Raw genomic sequence first — 15,254 nt, 5'->3', positions numbered from 1 at the left:
TGCGAAGATTAGTTAAAAAATAAAATATTTTTAAACAAATAAATAAATAAGACGATATGTTAACAAGATCATTTCAAGTAAGTATGTAGGTGATAAACTAAGACAACTGGCTACCAAATTTTTTTTGAAAATCCAGATCCTTATCTCACATTACACTGAAAATATATTCCAAGTGAAATATTAAAACCTAAATACTAAAAATAAATTTACAAAGCACTAGAAGAAAACACAGAATATTTTTGTTGTTCAGATGGGCACCTACACTTCTAAGGATACCATAAAACCCAGAAGTCACAGTAGAAGGACAGAGAGAGGATGAGCACGGCCCCTGCACAAGGATGACACGCAAATTTGAGAAATGTTCCATTATTTCTTATACAGACATGTAAAAAAAAAATGCAAAATAAAATAAAACCTTTTAAATAAAAAAGATATACCACAGAAGTTAAAAGTTAAAACAAATTATATGAGAGAAAATATTTACACTATACATAACGAAGCATTAATAACCATATAGAACTTTTAAAGTCCTACACGTGATTAAGAAAACGAATAGTAACCCTTAAAAAAGACTAACAGAAAAAGGGGCTGGAGGAAATTAAAGTTGATTTTACATATGTTAAAAGAACTGAACTACAAAAGCGGCAATAGCACACGATAAAGTAACCCCCCAAATCAACCTACAAACACCTGCGTGTGCACTGAAACAGTTATGGAAGAACATATACCACACTGTTAACAGTAGTTATCTCTAGAGAGTGAAACCGGGAATGGAGGAAGCACTTTGCTTTTTTTCTTCATAAATTTCTATAAACTGAACTCTTTACAAAGAACATGCTTTTTTTCTTAACTTACCTGTGTTTAATTACAAAAGAAAAAAGTACTGACTGATAGTTTAAACTTAAAAGGCTAATATTTTCAGTAGCAATCACAAGCTTCCTGGTTTTCTCAGCAAGTACTTAACCCCAAAAGCTTATAAAATCTGGAAAATATATTTTTGTTACCAAAATTTTCCTAAGAATCCTTTAAGTAAAAATATGCCAACTTCTCCTCCCCGAATGGACCACAATGTTCAATTTCTAGTGGCCCTCTGTTCAAAGCTAGTTCCAACCTAATTTCCAAAAGCAGTGTCTAAGCCAGACAAGAAATTTAGCAACGTAACACAAATATCGAAATGGAAACCACATGTCCAAAATACGCCTAATAGTGGCAGACAGCAACTCAGAAGAGTAACTGCAAGTAACTCCATATCCACTTCGGTTTCAATTCTGAATCATTTCTCGGTCACTAAACTGGAAAAAAAAATTTTTTTTCAGCCATTTGTCATCTCTGACTAAACACAGGTTTCAGCTCCCAAATCACTAAGTGTAGAGAAGTACATGCCCTCAAGAAGACTGCCAATGGAAGGGTTTTTCCAGAAAAAGTGGTTCACATACACAGCAGGAAAATCTTGTACTACAGGGAACTCGGTTACCACCTTAATTCCCTCAATCAATTCGGAAACTACTGGAAGTAAATGACTAAGAAGTAAAACATATGAGGAAAGATGAAGAAAATATTCTTACATATTGAAAGCCACATAAAGTGGTTCAAGTGTGCTTTTCAGTTGCCTTTTGCTGAAGTTAGAATATTAAATTCTTTTGCTCTGGGTGAATCAGAAATTAGCTTCACTGGTTTCTTACAACACAAAATTTTCAGCTGCTCTAATGAATTATATGCCTACTTAGAGGTTGTTTTTTTTTTTTTTACTACTTACATTTAACAAAATGTATTACATGTAGATCTGCCCAATACTAACTATTCTTCATGTCATTAGACCTGAATCGATTAAAGTGATAAAAACTGCCAGTTCTTGGAACTAAACACTCTCCCCTTTCTCTAAAACCATCACTCAAACACAATGAATCTAAAACAATCAGTAGCCATATCTCAGAAGATATGAACATAACTACAATGAAACCATAAATTAGCGAGGTTGGCATTCTCCCCACGAAGGAAAGAAGAGATTCGTTACCTCACCGCATATATGGAACAGGCACAGTCTCTTGGTTGCACTAAGCAGGGCAGCATCTTCTGCTCCATCTAAATTCAGCTGCCCGGATATTTGCAACCAAAACAAACTGAACGATCTAGTTTCTTCTCTTCAAAAGGTAAACAATCCCTCTGACCTCTGATTTACCAAAAATGATGTAAAAAGAAATGATCGGGACAACATACTCAAGTTTTTAATTCTTAGTTAAGATTAGTCTCTTTTTTTTTTTATTTTTTTAAAGATTTTATTTATTCATTTGACAGAGACAGAGACAGCCAGCGAGAGAGGGAACACAAGCAGGGGGAGTGGGAGAGGAAGAAGCAGGCTCCCAGCGGAGGAGCCTGATGTGGGGCTCGATCCCATAACGCCGGGACCACGCCCTGAGCTGAAGGCAGACGCCCAACCGCTGTGCCACCCAGGCGCCCCCAGACTAGTCTCTTAAGATGCCTCCTCTTTAAAGAAAGAGACAGACCTCGTCAGTAATGTTAGAAATTGCACACTCCATGTCTCGTATTCAATCAAAAAACCTCTTCAGGTACACTGATAACTTTATCACATGCCAGTGAGCATGGTATCAAGAAGGCCTAGGAAAAGCGTGCAATAAGAGCACCGCGCTGAGAATTCACCGAGAATAGTCAAGAGAAAGCAGGCTCAAAACTAAGGTCAAAGTCCTTCAGCATTTGTAATACTGAAATCACCTCTGTACTGAGACTCAAGCTTCCTCTCGAGTATAATCTGCCAGTAACTACCAAGAAATGTTTTTAAACAACTGAGAATGCTTGTTTTATCGAATTTATAACATACTCCATTATCATTTGAGAGAGACACCAAAAATTATATAACCCTATGGCTTTGTCATTATCTCTTAAAGTATTTTAAATGGAAACAGCATACTATTTACTGCCTCCAGATCGCAACTCCTTTTTCTTCATTCTTGGAGATTACAGACTCTCAAAACTGAATAATAACGACTGGTTCACCACTCCTCCAATTCAGCTACGAGGCATTTTACCCTCAGTGGTAGGTTAGTGTTTAACAATAGCTTTGATTTCTTTTCTACTGATAAGCAGTGCCATAAATTAGGATTAACATTATGACTGAGTGCGTTCTCTTAATGAACTTTATGATTATTAGCTAATACCCAGATCTTGATTTGTGGACTCATACCTACAACAGCCCCTTCAGAAAAAGGCACCTTAAAATAGAACTTAGGTTCTTTCACAGAAAAGGATGGGTAATTAGTAACTAACCAGCTTACAAACTGAGTTCTCTGGAAACACTCAAAATATTATTAAGTAATATATCTGCACTGCATTTGACTTCTAATTGCTAGAAAACTTGTGCTTGAGAAAATTCAGGAATCAATCCCATAGAAAATAATTTGTCTCTAGTGATTCTAACCCAACATAAAAATGAAATATGGTTTGACTTCTTGCCTTGCTCTGATAAATTCCAAACAACTTTATTACTTTAAAAAATGAAAAGACAGGATGAAGACTAAATGCCAAAAGCACAATTCATAAAAGAGTAAATGGATAAACTGGAATTCAAAATAAAAGTTCTTGCTCTTAAAAGACACTGTGGAGGGGATGAAAAGATAAGCCGCAAAATGGAAGAAAAACTTTGCAAAGCATTTATCTGATAAATGATTTGTGTCCAGAATATACAAAGAATTCTCAAAACTCGACATTAAAAAAATAAACAACCCAATTTTTTAAAACAGGCGAAAGTTTTGAACAAGTACTTCACCAAAGATATACCACCGGCAAGTAAGTCCATGAGAAGACGTCAATATCATTAGTCATTAGGAAAATGTAAATTAAAGCACAAAATTGCACCTACAACTACCAGAATGGCTAAAATTTTCTCATCCTAGCATTGGTGAGGATATGGAGCAACTAGAACCCTCATACACTGCTAGACAGAATGTAAATTTATACAGCCACTTTGGAAGACAATTTGGCAGTTTCTTAAAAAACTAAACACACACCTACCAGCCATATGACCCAGTCCTCCCACTCCAAGGTGTTTACCCAAGAGAAATGAAAACATTAGTCTACCCAAAGTTCTACATCAAGCTCCTAGCAGCTTTATTCACAATAGCCAAAAACTAGAAACAATTCACATGTTCATCAATAGAAAAATGGATAAACAAATCCTGTTATAGCCATATAATGTATCATTACTCAGATTCACCACTCAGCAATAAAAAGAAACAAACTACTGAAACAGACAACAACAGTGAATGAATCTTTTTCTTTCAAGATTTTATTCATTTGAGAGAGAGAGTGCATTCATGAGCGCAGGGTAGGGCAGAGAGAAAGGGAGAGGCAGACTTCCCCTGAGCAAGACACTGGGATCATGACCTGTGTCATGACCTGTGGCAGAAGGCAGCCACTTAACCGAATGAGCCACTCAGGCGCTCCAACAGTGAATGGATGCTGAAACCTCCTGGTTAAGGTCATTTACATGAAACTCCAGAATAGGCAAAGATAACCTATAGTGACAGCAAATTAGGGGTTTTCTTGGGCTGGGGGGGTAGGGGGTTGGATGGGAATTAATGCAAAGGGCGCTAAAGAAACTTTCTGGGATAATAGCAAAGTTCTACATATTGATGGTGTGGTCATTACACGACTGTATACATTTGTATACAATGCAAATGGTATACTTAAATTTTATTGAATACAAATTATGTCTTCATCAAGTTGATTAAATGTTATTTGGAGAGGAAATCTATGAAATTATAGTGTTTCTTAAGATGTTTATAGTACCTTCCACTAGATTACTTTCAAATCTTTGACACTCTTACAAAGAATCTCAGAAAAGGCTGGGATTATTATCCCATTTTATAAGCTGCAGGGGTAGAGGGGAAGCAGGATACATAGTGGTAGCAATCCGAAGCATGAGTCTAGGGCATAACACTACATTGGGCAGACTGATCAATGGCAATCAAACTACCACCCAACAAGCTGGCAGGACAGGGAATAAATGAAGTGCTGGGTCTTGAACTGCTAGAACCACATAAAAAATAGAGGACAAAATACATATATATGTATATCTGATAAATGATTTGTGTCCAGAAATACACACACACACACACACACACACACACACACACCTAGGAAAAAAGTAGGTAAGGCAAGAAAGGCCTATGGTCAACATTACCTATATGTACCACACATCTCAAATAAAAAAGAAAAACAGTCATATGGAAAACAATTACTTTTAATATAAGTAAAGTGTGTAGAAGGAGCTCAGAACCCAATATATGGATCTGAACCCAGATCTGCCAATGACTCAATCATTTTATTAAGGTCACTAACTCTGAGTACTTCTGTGTCCCTCCTTTTATTTTTTTTTTTAAGATTTTATTTATTTATTCAACAGAGAAAGAATAAGCAGGGAGAGCAGCAGAGGGAGAGAGGGAAGCAGGCCCCCTGGTGAGCAAGGAGCTCAACACAGGACTCGATCCCAGAACCCTGGGATCAGGACCCAAGCTGAAGGCAGATGCCTAACCGACTGAGCCACCCAGGTGCCCCCTCCCTTTTTTTGAATAGAAATATTAATTCTAGTCCCTGAATAGTCCTTTGGCACACTACAGAAATAAAGAATTTATGTGAAAAAGAATTTAAAAATTATACAGTCAAGTTATATTCTCTGTGCAAAAGCATGCAACTGGTAATACACTACATTATCATCAAATCAAATTAATAGATAATTAGGTACCTTGAGAGTCAAAAATGTCTCTATAAGATCAAGTCCAAATGCCTCAGCTAAAAAATCATGTCCGTTGTGAACCCCGTCCATCCCATTTATCTAAAATATACCAATCTAGGGGTGCCTGGCTGGCTCAGTCGACAGAGCATGCAACTCTTGATCCAGGGGTTGTGAGTCTGAGCCCCACATTGGGTGTAGAAATTACTTAAAAATAAAATCTTTAGGGACGCCCGGGTCGCTCGGTCAGTTAAGTGTCTGCCTTTGGCTCAGGCCATGATCCCAGGTTCGTGGGTGGGCTCAAGTCCCACATTGGACTCCTTGCTCAGCGGAGACCATGCTTCTCCCTCTGCCTGCTGCTCCCCCTGCTTGTGCTCACTCTTGCTCTCGTGCACACGCTCTTTCCCTCTCTCTGACAAATAAATAAAATCTTTTTTAAAAAAATAAAAATAAGGGGTGCCTGGGTGGCTCAGTCAGTTAAGCATCTGCCTTCAGCTCAGGTCATGATCCCAGGGGTCCTGGGATGGAGCCCTACATCGGGCTCCCTGCTCAGCAGAGAGCCTGCTTCTCCCTCTCCCTCTCCCTGCTGCTCTGCCTGCCTGTGCTCTTAAAATAAAATCTTTTAAAAAATTAAATAAAAATTAAATCTTTAATAATAATAATAAATAATAACAAAATAAGGGGTTCCTGGCTAGTTCAGTCAAAAGAGCATGTGACTCTTAATCTCAGGGTCATGAGTTCAAACTCCACATCGGGGTAGAGATTACTTAGATTTTTTTTAATTAATTAACTAATTAATTAAAATAAAATATACCAATCCAAATTCATCCACTCTCCCCCAAACATAATATTTTCCTTCCCTGGACATGTTGTCCCCATACTACTGTCAGCAATCCACCTCCTATACTTTGTTTAAAAGTGATCCCGAAGTCCACTGGCCTCATAAAAACTTTGCTCATCCTTTAAAAACAACAACAACAACAACAACAACAACAACAACAACAACAAAACCACTCATCCTTAATCCAGTGCTCTTTCTGTTTTCTGACTTTCTCGTGCTTAATCACCACTATAAAATATGGCATTTAATTTTATGCCATATTTCTCTCTAATTATATTTTGTTTTGTAAACCTTGTATCTTCACCTACAAAAAAAGACGAACCTTACAGATAGATAGAATGACTTCTGTTGTAACTTACCACCACACTGTTGCTCTCTCAGTGATGCGGCATTGCAGACAGATTCAAACCTGAAGGACAGAGAGCTACACTGCACTCCATTTGGGCAACATCAGCAGCAATCTGGGGATGTATTTGTCCTATCGGGAGTCAAGTTGGAAGAAGGCAGAGGGGAGAAACAGTATAATGATCCTCCTGGACCCATCAGCCAGCCACAGCAATTAGAAACAAATGGCCACTGGACTCTAGACTCCCGACCACTTCTTCCTCTCCTCAGCAGATCCCAGACACCATATTATATGTACCCCTCTGTACTGCAGCGTATACTTCTAAAGGTGAGTGCTTTCCCTTTTGAATATAACCAGGATATTATCATTCCACCTAAAAAGACAGTAATTGCTTGACGTCAAATATCAGTCAATGTTCAGATCTCCCTGTTGTCATGTAATTCCTTCTAACACTGTGTCCAAGTCAGGAGCTCGGATCACCTCAAGAGGAAAAACGGTTTCCTTTTCTCCTGCTCCATGGTCAATTCAATACACTCATCGTCTCAATTTTTAGGTGTAGGCAGACAAGCATTTCCTTTTCCCTGTACCCTCTGCTTCCCTTCTCAAAAAAGAAAATATTCCTTCTTATTCCCAACACTGAAGTGCCATTACCTCCGAGCTTTTAGCACATTCAAAAAAACATTTAATTCAATGACTGAGCCTTCTTTACGGTTAAGTTGCCATATTTCACTTATTGCTCAGGAAGAGTTTCGAGTTCTAACATTATATAAATATAAATAATGTAGGCCCCATTAAAAGATTATTTCCCATTTCTATTAATCTTTTTTAGGAGCTCAATTTTAAATTTTAAGTTACTACATTGTCTGCTTCCCATTTTAAGTGAGTGAATAGTTGGTGGGACATTTAAGCCTAAAAGATTACAATCACAGTGCTAAGAGATCAACACTAGGTTAGCTCCATTCCTTAGCCATGAACTTCATCCCTCGTTAGTCACAGGGGAACCAGATAAGATGTGCAATATCAGCTCAAATACAAACTCTCCACTAGAAAATAATACAAACACAGAGAGTGAATCAGTGGGGTCATTTTCACTCATCTGCACAGATTAGGAGAACCGGCAAACAGGCAAACAACTGGGAAGAATTCAACATTTTTTAACAAAAGCATAGGAGTGTCTGGGTGGCTCAGTTGGCAACGTTCAACTCCTGTTTTCAGCTCATATCATGATCTCGGGTTGTGAGATCGAGCCTCGCATCGGGCTCTGCGCTCAGCTCTAAGTCTGCTTGACATTCTCTCCTCCCTCTGTCCCTCTACCTGCTTGCTTGCTCTAAAGTATATAAATAAATCTTTTTTAAAAATTAAAAAAAAAAAGCATAATCTTCACAATGACTTCTAATGTAACTTGGACATTCAGCAGGACAGGGTGAATCAAAACACTTTTATCACCCACTTACTTGGGCTCAGCACTGTGGAGGACAAAAAAGAACATGACAGCCTCTGCCTTTAAGGAACTTACACTCCAGCTGGTAAGATGAGATTAAGACACTTCAGCAATCAGCCCACAGTAGGAGATGTCACTAAGCACTAAACTGTGTGAATCAAATTTAAAGTACTGTAGCTCACAGAAGAGATGGGTCAGCAAGGGCTAAAGAAATCCAAGCGGATTATATGTAGGTCAGAAGAAAAGCTAAACCTTGAAGGCAGCTCAGGTTAGGAACCAGTGACACCAGGATAGACTGTAAGCTCCTGTGGGCAGAGACCATGGCTTTCTCTTGTTCACCACTCCATCCCAATGCCTGCTACAGTGCCTGGAACGCAGCAGACACTCAAATATTGGTGGATGACTAGAAAGATAAATAGAAGAAAGGAAAGGAGGGAGGAAACAAAGAATAGGCATTCCAGAAAAAAAATATATTTTTTTAATGAAACGCTAAATGTGGTGATTTCATGAGACAGTGAGGAAACACAGAATGGTGAGAAATTAGGTAAAACAGGTACAATGAACCCAAATCATCCATGGTTTTAAAAGTTAGCCCAGAGAGATATAAACCTGATCCCATATTATTAAGTACTAAAATGAACATGTCCAGAAAGCACATTTGGTTGTGCTTCCTCTTTTTAAGAACACTAACAGTGCAAATGGCCATTTTTCCTAGGATGGTCATTCATCCTTGTAATAGTCTAGGACATAACCTGGGAAATGTACTAACATTTCTCTAGAGAACTAATACCACTAGCTAATGCACATGAATTTCTTTCCCTGAATATTTTTACTACCTGGAAATGTGCCTGGGTTATCACTAAGGTCAGTTTCTTTGATAGTTACGTAATCAAATGCCTGAGACTCAGCACAATTAAGGCTGGGGATGGGGGAGTGTAACCTAGCAGAAAAGCCAGTGACTAATGCTGAATCACAGCTTCCAGGTGATTATTTCACCAAATTGTCAACCTCCCATACTAACACTCCCTTACAATAGTTGTTGAAGTAAATCAAAAGAATTACCCAATAAGTATTCTCCAATATTTTGCAGAATAATGTTAAAGGACTGAGGGGAATAAAATCTAGTTGATTCTAAAGTTTATAAGCCCAGATCTGTTAAGTCAAGAAGATTCTTTCTCCCTCAAACTTCACAATAGGAGAATTCATACTTACAGTGAGTGGTCTTATTGTATATAGATTCCCCAGACATTCTACCACAAAAACGTTCTAGGTCCTGGCTACCCCCAACTACAGTCTTCTGGCAGCTATATAATCTCTACAGAGAAGGACTTCAGAAAGAGCAAGCTGATGGGGGAAGGGGACACTGGAGAATTTTACTTAAAGCTACACATGCACGGCAAGAGTGCGACCTTAATTTAAATTATATGCTTATTTGGAATGAGTCTAGCCAGTTCTTAGCATCACCAAGGGTCACTGTTCTCCCCAGGATTCCTTCCGCTCCTTCAGCCTAAAGCACCTGTAACAGGCAAGGTGTCCGGTTACATATTAACAGTTACAATGACAGTGACAGAATTCTGGTTATTTAGAATTCCATTGTTCAATTTTGGTGCCTAATTCCTGGTATCATGAAAAGAACAAAAAGCCTTGGAGTCATGCTGACCTACTTGTAACTCTACCACTGAAAAGATATGTGACCTTGGATAAGTTACCTAACCGAACCTCGGCTTCCTCAACTAGGTGTAACAACAGATTCTTTGCAAAGTTGTTGAGAGGTTAGCCTGCATTATATTAAGTATCCAGAACACAGTAAGCACTTAGCATATGGTAATTATGATGGAAGACTAATAACCAGGCCTATACTCAGATTTCCAAATAGTATGACCGTATGACGAAAGCATGAAGCATGCTGACTTTGTCCTCTAAGATGCTCACTATCTCCAGTCCAGATGTTGGCTGACTTACCTACCCTCTTCTATTTTCACCTAGTCTCTAGAAGAAGGCCCTCTCCCAGTACTCAGCCTTGAGGCCAAAAATGTCCAACATTACAGCCATCCCCTTGCCATTAGCATACTACATCCCCTCCCTGACGCTAGGGCCTCTAGAAAATCCTATGTTTTTATTACTGCCTGTTTCTGTTTTATGACCTATGCCAAATGCATTCCCCTAACAGATCTTAAATAATGTTTTTTGTCCCCAGTCCATCCTACAGAACTCTGAAAGCCTCCAGTTTCTCTAAGAACCACCATGTTTTGGCTTACCTTACTACCATACTCCAAGATGACAGTCAACCCATGATGTTCTGCCAGTGCCTAAGTGCCTTTATGTCTGTGTCACAAGCGGATACCCAGCCCCTCTCTGCCCTGGCAAACACGATCCTGATTTTAGAATGACAGGTACATCCCTCTCTCTCAAGCCTGCCTCATCCAGTTTTATTTTATATTATTCTCCCAACACTACTTCCCTACAGCCTGGCAGGAACATCCCCATTTGGGTAAAATGAAAAGATACCCAATGGGAGTCAGAAGACCTTGGTTCTTCTACCACTACCTCTGCCCCTCAAACTAGTTCTGAAGGGGTATCTACTGCTTTCTGGGTCAAAAGCTGGACTTACCTCACAGGATTGCAGTTGAGACTCAAATATGACATTTATGAATATGTTATACAGATCTGAGACACTATTATACTACAACAAGTTTCTACTATGACTTAAAACATTCACTTTTGAATATAAAACCCTAACATATTTCTTAAAATCCTCTAGTATTATTTATATTAGCAAGATTCAAAATAACTCAGACAGCCATCCACAAGGGGACCAACTAAAAAAAAAAATGATAACATTCTTTCATGGGAATACTGTAAAGCATTTCTTTTTAATTAGAAAACTCCTTATATAGTTACATGTAATAATCCTCAAGATATAATAGTGAAAAAAAGACACAGACTAGTGTGTAGAATTTACTACAGTTTGTTTCAAAAGAGGGGTACAAAAATAAAAGAGGAGTACAGTAAATACATATACACATTTACTTATATACATGTAAAATATCTCAGGATATATAAGACACTGATAATACTGAGTGCCTATGGGAAAGCGATCTGGATGGGAACAGTTTATGTGTGGGCAGGAAACTTTTCTGTTTCACTCTTTCGTAGCTTTTAAATATTGAACCCCTAGATGGGGCTGGAAAATCATCTCTTCATACAACTATAAACCTGAGAAATAATAGGAACCATTAATGAGGGTGACGGTACACCTGACAACTCATTTCCTGGGCCAGGCTCAACATCACAATTACCACCGCCTAACACAAACTATGTTCTCTTCCATGATCTCATTCCATCAAGTGACTAGAGTTAATTTACTCCTTCTAGTCAAACTTCCTGACTTGCTAATTTTACATCTGTGTGCTATGCATTTCCACACTCGACGTTATTTATAAACTCCTAAAACTTACTGTCTTTAGAGTCCTACTGCGTGCCCTAGAAGGGACCTCTGGACCATAACATTTCCTACTTTCAGGGCTAGTTCAGGGATCCATTCCAATGCTGACTTTTCTGAACCAAAGACTAAGTTCTGTGTCTTAATTACTCAAGACCGACCATAGGATCCATGCAAATCACTCAATGACAAGAAGGCAATGATGCAGACCATCCCCTATTCGGAGAAGAGTAAATTCTGTTAATTACCTCCCATGTGGCAGAAAAGTACTCCTTCCAAACCTTACAAAATAACTCTTCCACGGGGTAAGACTGACAGGGCAACATTCTCCCAAACCTAGGTTTTAAATGATATTGCCTTAAACTTGACTTTAATCATGCTGGGATGACGTAACAGGACCGAAAACACCGCTCAACACAGCAGCAGGCGCTACCTCCACGCTTGCTCTCCTACGGCAGGCGGGTGATTTTTGGACCCGGCCTATGAAGTAGCACTTTGTTGACTATGAGCTTCACCCTCTGAATATTCCTTTCACGTCCAACCTTGGTTCTCACTTTCTGGCACAGAGCTCCAAAACCTCAATGGAATACATAATGAAATGCTGGGTTACTTCAGTGCAAAAAGGTCAAGCTTACAAAAGCTTTCTAATTGGGAAATCTCTTCAATGAAAGCATATAGAAATTTGCTGACTCCTTCTTTTCCCTTCTCCCTTTTTCCAACTGCTATTTGCTTTCCTTGGAGCAAATCTCCAGTCAAACACAAAAGCCAACCACCTACCACAGCTCAAATACAGACAGGTGTTTTGCAAGCACAGTAAATCTCCAGAGAACCTCATCAACACGAGATAGCATCTACTAACAAGCTGTTCATTGGTGTGCTCGAACAGTTAACTACCTCAAAATCTCGCAGTTAAGACTAGCATTGAGAAAAGTCAAGAACACAACTAAGAGAAAAGTAAGCCCATTTTCCATCAACAGAGACTTGCAAAAGGAAGAATCGTGTAAGTCCACTAGTCCTGCCACACAAAAACCCTTCATTCCAGGGTTATTTTCAGTGGTATTTAATTCCAGGGTGGAGACTAAGGGTCCCAAACAAACCTACTTGAGTATTTTTCTACTTTAATATTTCTAGAATCCATGGTTAGGCTTATTAAAGAAAAGTCTGAAAGAACAAAACCGCTATTTTTTTCAAAGAAAATGGGTAACCGTCTGAAAATACACTTGTAAATCAGCAGTTATTTAGAATTAAGAGTTTTGTTGAAGTACTCTGGAATAATGTTCCAGTAGAAAGAAAAGCAAGGATTCTTTCACGATTGGTACACTCTGTTCCATTAGCTCTGTTCTCCAGGCATTAAACTTCTCTAACACACATAAGACCCCAATGTTGGTTTCTGCATAAGGACGACTGGACAAAGGATTCTGAATGTTTTACAGAGCAGAGGGTACACTAAAGAAAACAGAAAATGGTCAGTTAGCAATGTTACCTGAACTTCACTCAGGTCATAGCCAACGAATCAATCCAATACTGCACGCCATAGGAAAGAAATGTGTCATGCGTGAGGTGAAAAATCAAGGTTGCTGATGTGAATTCTGTATACCACTTTTTTAAAAGATTTTTTATTTATGTATTACAGAGAGAGAGAGAGGGAGAAGGAGAAGCAGACTCCCTGCTGAGCAGGGAGCACGATATAGGGCTTGATCCCAGGACCCTGAGATCATGACCCGAGCCGAAGTCCGACGCTTAACGGACTGAGCCACCCAGGCGCCCCTGTATACCACTTTTAAGCAATAGCTTTTCCACTATCTGCTTTGCTGTCAGCTGGGTGCCAACATAATTTCTTGATGCCCTTTCTGCCACCTACCCTGTGTATTCTGCATTAAAAGACTGTGAGAAAAATGTTGTTTTTCTAGAGATGCCCAAGACTACAAAATGAGAATTTCTGAAAAAACACTTACAATGTCAAGCCAGAACTAAGGATGTCATATACTAGAAAAACTCTGGCAAGTAACACCCCCAAATCATTTCCACTTTGCAGGCTGACTCTCAGAATAGATTAAATGTTTAATCAGCAAGTTAAATGAATGTTTTCTAAGGGCTAGCAAAAAGTTTTACTAAAGGAGATCACAGGGCTTCCCAAAGTGGTATATTTAAGAACGTTTGAGGCTGACCTTCCAAATATGCTTTAAGTAGGAGAAAGCTATAATAATTAAAGCTACACAGTATCAAAGCAAGTAAAGACAGTACAATCAATGAATTAAGAGAGCTTGGAAATGTACCCAAGCATCTGGAGATTTTGTAATAAAGTTGCATTTTAAAATCAAGCAAGAGGGGTGCCTGGGTGGCACAGCGGTTAAGCGTCTGCCTTCGGCTCAGGGCGTGATCCCAGCGTTATGGGATCGAGCCCCATATCAGGCTCCTCTGCTGGGAGCCTGTTTCTTCCTCTCCCACTCCCCCTGCTTGTGTTCCTCTCTCGCTGGCTGTCTCTATCTCTGTCAAATAAATAAATAAAATCTTAAAAAAAATAAAATAAAATCAAGCAAGAAATAATTATTCAAGATACTGTGTGGATACAATGAGCTAGACATCTGGAGAAAAAGATAGTAAACAGAGGGCATAGCATGAGGGAGGCACTGTGCTCAACACTGAAAATAAGAACAAGGGGGAAAAAATTACACCATCCATTGCCCTCATGGAGCTGACAGTCCAGTGAGAGAAGAAAACTATGAATAACCACAAAAATAAATGTAAAGTTACAACTCCAGCAAATTCCACAACTGATCCCTTCTCATTCGCTTTAAACCAAAATGCATTCCACATGAAGCAAAGATCTAAATTTAAAAACAAAACCATAAAAGTACTTGACAAAAACATGGGTAAATGTTTTTATAAGATTAGAATGAGGACAGAAACCACATGAGAAGCCATAAACTAAAAAACAGAAAAACCTGACTACATAAAGATGTTTACATTTTATATTTTTTTAAAAATACATATACACATAAAGTCACAAGACAAACACAGAAACATATCTGTAATATTTTTAGAGGTACCTAATTTCCCTAATATTCAAAAAGCTATTGTGCAATAATGAGAAAAGGCCAAAAAGCACAACAGAAAAGTAGACAAAGGACGCCGACAATTCCAAGAAGAAATACAAATAGCCAATCGACAAATTAAATGATAATTCACTAATAAATAACTATAAATTAAAATGACATTTTTTTTACCTGTCAGACTGACTCTCTAAAAAGATGGCTGGTTGCCAGTGCTAAAGAGAACAGAGAGAGCACTGTGGTACACTCCTGAATTGAGTGAATTAGCTTGGCCTTTCTTGGAGGGCAATTTGGCAACATTTATAAAACTTGAAGCATTCATACTTCGACGCAGGCATTCCTCTCCTAGTGAAATTATTCTATTAAATTATGGAGAAAATTAAGA

The 15,254-nt window shown here is 38.6% G+C and overlaps 1 protein-coding gene and 1 non-coding gene across 6 annotated transcripts in view; one reads left to right on the top strand and one right to left on the bottom strand.

The window, feature by feature from the left end:
• Positions 1 to 15,254, bottom strand: part of SIK3 (SIK family kinase 3) — a 238,827-nt gene that overhangs the window by 208,127 nt on the left and 15,446 nt on the right. The window lies entirely within an intron of this gene.
• On the top strand, positions 271 to 373 carry LOC121102993. The gene has a single exon (XR_005835145.1). It is a non-coding gene; the product is annotated as a U6 spliceosomal RNA (small nuclear RNA).

The sequence above is a fragment of the Ursus maritimus genome, unplaced genomic scaffold, assembly GCF_017311325.1.
Source record: "Ursus maritimus isolate PB19 unplaced genomic scaffold, ASM1731132v1 scaffold_16, whole genome shotgun sequence".
NCBI classification, from domain to species: Eukaryota; Metazoa; Chordata; class Mammalia; order Carnivora; family Ursidae; genus Ursus; species Ursus maritimus.
This window is presented reverse-complemented; position numbering and strand designations above follow the sequence as displayed.